This window comes from Carlito syrichta, unplaced genomic scaffold (genome assembly GCF_000164805.1).
Source record: "Carlito syrichta isolate Samal-C Ts95f unplaced genomic scaffold, Tarsius_syrichta-2.0.1 Scaffold13342, whole genome shotgun sequence".
Taxonomy (NCBI): domain Eukaryota; kingdom Metazoa; phylum Chordata; class Mammalia; order Primates; family Tarsiidae; genus Carlito; species Carlito syrichta.
In genome coordinates, this window is record NW_006957438.1 from 1 (window position 1) to 4680 (window position 4680).

Consider the following 4680-nt stretch of genomic DNA (forward strand, 5'->3'; position numbering starts at 1 on the left):
GTTCCTCACGAAAGTAAAAATAGAGCTATCATGTGATCTAGCAATCCCACTTCTGGGTATATACATAAAGGAAATAAAATGTCAAAGGGGTATCTGCACTACCGTGTTCATTGCAGCAGTATTCCTAGTAGCCAAGATATGCAGTCAATCTAGGTCTCTTTCGGTGGATGAAGCAATAAAGAAAATGTGGCATATATACAAAATGATATACAGTTCAATCTTGCGAAAGAAGAAAATCCTGTCATTTGCAAATGTATATATAAACATGGAGGACATTATGCTAGGTAAGATAGGCCAGACACAGAAAGACAAACACTGCATGATATCACTTATGTAAGGAATCTAAACATTTGATCTTATAGAGTTAGAGCACAGAATGATGTTTTCCAGGGACTGGGAGGTGAAAGGAATTGGGAAGGCATTGATCAAATGTTACAAATTTTCAGTTAGACTGAAAGAATAAGTTCAGCATATGTATTGTACAACATGGAGACCATAGCTGATAATAATACATCCTTGAAAATTGCTAAGAGTGGATTTTAAATGTCCCAGCTACAAAAAGGTAAGTATGTGAGGTGAGAGCTGTGCTAATTAACTCAAATTTAATTATTTCACAATTTATATGTCCATTGAAATATCACATTTCATCCCGTACTTTATACAGTTTTTGACACTTAAAAGGACCAAAAAAGAAGTGTGTATTTCCTGGTCATTAATCTTATAATCTGACTTGTTTAGCTTTACAAAACTCAAATCCCCACATGTGTTATTGCTACTTGCACCATCCGCTCACTTATACGTAATGAAATAAAACATGAATTTTGTAATAACTATTTAGGGGCCATTGCTGTTCTCTAGACAGCCTCTCTGCCAGAATACCTTACGATTGAAAGGAAGTGTATTGGCAATATGCTCCTTCACAAACGGTCTCAGACTGCTGTGTCTCTTTAACTATGCACACCATCTTTTTGGTTCAGTATCCTTTTGTGCTGTTTTGCTGCCCTTCTTAATGCTGATGACTTGGGTGCCTCTAAAATTTCACACATCCTTTGTATTGACTTGATGTTACTATGGATAGGCTTAGAAATGGTATGAACAAGCTTGTTAAAACTGTGTGTAAAATAATAGCAAGTGGACTCCATTGGAAAGGCTTTTCCATAATTAGAATACATTAGAAGATAATGTTATGAAAGAAAATGAGATAAAACAAAGCTGGAAATGTACTTGGATTAATGTTTAATTTCTTTGGATAATCAGGGCACGGAAATCTTGGGAAGGGGCATACCCAGGTTTCCTACTTAGCTTCCATTGGCACGTAGTGGGGTCTCCTCACTAAGCCTCCATCGATAGTTCAATTTCTGGAAGCTGTAGGAGTGCTTCATTACCATTCACCCTCTCGCTTCCGCTACACCCCCAAGGAGGTGGGTGACTTTGCTACTGCCTGCTGATTGTGATAGTTCCAACTCTCCATTAGATCTGCTGAAGCATGATACAAGTGGGGAGGGAGAGGAGTACCTTAGTATTGCTGAGTGGGAGTGGAAATCCAGACTCCCCATGTGGTCTTTAATGACACCAAGGGAGTGGAGGAATCTGTTATTACTCTGTGGGGATGAAAGTCTTGGATCCCTACTCTGACTTCCCTGACATCACTCTGGTTGTGGGGAGGGAGCCTAACACCTGTGCATGCCTTATGAGATGGAAATCTAGGCTTATGCTTTGCCTTTGCTGGTTCAAATGGGATCTCTGTGATGTTTGGCTTGAGAAGAACAATTACTGTCTGCATAATTTTGATACATTAGATTGCCCCATTCCAGGTCCCTTGGCTAGAGTCAGCAGGTTTTTCGGGAGTCTTTTGTGTGCATAGTTTGGCTTTTCTAGCGTGTCTACTTTCCCAGTACTCAATCTGGGATACATCAGACCAAAAAAAAAAAAAATCTACTGGAACTTTTCATCTTATTGCTCCTCAGGATCTGAGGTCCATAGCCAGTCTTCCTTCTTCTCTCTACCTTTCAGAGTCTTATGTTTGTTTTGTACATGATACCTGGTGTTGTAGTTGTACTAAGCATGAAGAATAAGGAAATTTGTGTCTACTTCATCTTTCCAAAAGTGGGATTCTCAGATCATTTTTTTAATGGAAACACTTTATTGACAGGTTAGGGCCACCACGGACTGTTTTGCAGAACAGAAATGAAACAGTAAAGATAATGGGGTGCAAAATTGTAGCAGACAGTTGAATACTCTTCACCCTCATCCTTTCCCTCAGCATTATCTGCTCCAACGTCCTCATAATAATCCTCAAGGGCTGCCATGTCCTCAGGGGCCTCAGAAAATCCCCCTTCCTCCATCCCCTTGCTCACCTACCCATGAAGAAAGCCATGCTTGGCATCCATCAGGTCACACTTGTGGTCCAGGCGAGCCCAAGCCTCAGCAACAGCTGTGGTGTCTCCCAGCATGCACACAGATCTCTGCACCTAGGCCAGGTCTCCACCGGGTGCCACAGTGGGAGGCTGGTAATTAATGCCAACTTTGAAGCCAGTGGGAACCAACAACCCACAAACTGGGTGGTATGTTTGGTCTTGATGGTGGCAATGGCAGTATTGCCATCTTTGGGACCCAAGTCACCATGGTACAACAGACAGCAAGCCATGCATTGACAAGGGTGAGGGTCACATTTCACCATCTGGTTGGCTGCCTCAAAGCAAGCGTTGGTGGTCTCTGCTACGGTAAGCTGGTCATGGTAGGTTTTCTCCGTGGAGATGATGGGGGCATATGTGGGCAGAGGGAAGTGAATGCGAAGACAGGGCATGAGGTTGGTCAGCTCAACATGCAGGGCACCATCAAACCTGAGGGAAGCAATGCTGGAGGACATAATCTGGCTAATAAGGCGGTTAAGGTTAGTGTAGGTTGGGTGCTCAATAGTGAGGTTTCTATGACAGATGTCATGGATGGCCTCATTGTCTACCATGAAGGCACAATCAGAGGGATCCAGGATGGTGAGGATGGAGTAGTAGGGCTCAACTACAGCTGTGGAATCCCGGGGGGCTGGATAAATGGAGAACTCCAACCTGGACTTCTTGTCATAATCCTCAGAGACGTTCCATCAGCAGGGGGGTAACCCAGAACCAATTCTCCCACCAAAGCTGTGGAAAGCCAAGAATCTCTGAAGACCTGTGCACTGGTCAGCCAACTTGCAAATTCGGTCCAAGACGAGGTCAACGACCTCCTTGCCAGTGGTATAGTGCTCTCGGGCATAGTTGTTGGCAGCAACTTCCTTGCCTGTGATGAGCTGCTCAGGGTGGAAGAGCTGGCAGTAGATGCCAGTGCGAACATCATCAATGGCCATGGGTTCCAGGTCCGCCAGCGCTGCCCTGGGCACATGCCTGCCAGTGCCCATCTCACTGAAGAAGATGTTGAAGGAGTCATCTCCTCCCCCAGTGGTCTTGTCGCTTGGTAGTTGGCCATCGGGCTGGATGTTGTGTTCCAGGCAGTAGAGCTCCCAGTAGGCATTGCCAGTCTGGGAAGCAGCCTGACCAACATGGATGGAGATGCACTCACACATGATGGGGACTTGGAGAGCTTGGAGGAGGCGAAAGGACAGCAGTAGGGATCCCCAAATAACAGACTACCAAGGAGTCTAGGGGAGAAGCAGTGAGAGCTGGAAGTCACAGATAATTTCTGTGTTTAAAAATGTTGGGAAAAAAGAAGCTTTATGGGAATAGTTGGAGACAATATCATAGAATACAAAACTATTAAGCACTTACAATTGCAAGACTAAAAACAACTGTATATTGCTTATTGGTTGTTTTCATGAAATTTTCAGCAATAAGCATGACAAATAGGCAGAAACAAGTAAAATCAAGGCAATCCTTCATCCCCTTCATATATAAAGTAGGCTTTTTCTATAGCAGGGCCCCTAGTGCCACTTCATGCACCTCCAATAACCCCTGCTCAAACTTGGACCCACATCACTGATGATCACACCAAAGCACAGCAGCATCGAGGTGCTTGCAATCCTTAGATGTGTTTTGTCCAGTAGAATGCTTTCAAAAGCCACCTACTGATCCTGTGGCAGGACAAGATGATCCAGATGTGATGAAATGACAATGTCAAGTCTTCCCAAACCTATTCAATTTAATGGTTTTTACTCGTGGTCTTCCTAGCTTGAGGAAGGCAGGACTGCCACCTTTTCTCTAAAGATAAACAAGTAAGAACAACTGAGAACAAGGCAACCTCTTAATTCCACATAGAAGGTAGGTCTTTCCCATAGCAGGACCCTCATTACCGTACACATACCTCAGGTCATCCCGGCATTGGCTGGGACCTTCATTTTTGACCCTCACGCAACACGTCAGAACAATACCAGACCTCACCTTCTCAAGGCTATCTGGCTTACTTCAGCAGTGCCAAGGCATAACCACTGAACTTGTGACTAATGCACTAAGTACCTTGTAGCATATAAAATAATCGTGGTAGAAACTTTTATTAGTACTGAATGTTTCTAAATGGAAAGTGCTAAATGGCTGGTGGGAAGATTTCGGGGGAGAAGGTACAAGCTGTTGACTTTTAGAGGAAGTTTACTGAAAGGGTAGCTGGAAAGGAAAGATCTGATGGCGGAAGCTCAAAAATATCTCGAGAGAAAAAGTATGTTAAAGCGGTGTCTGCTCTGAAAATCTGTGGGAG

General features: G+C 43.9%; 1 pseudogene; it reads right to left on the minus strand.

Annotated features, from left to right (window-relative positions):
• Positions 1-2153: 2153 nt before the first annotated feature.
• LOC103259578 lies at positions 2154-3559 on the minus strand (annotated as a pseudogene).
• Between the last annotated feature and the right edge of the window lie 1121 nt (positions 3560-4680).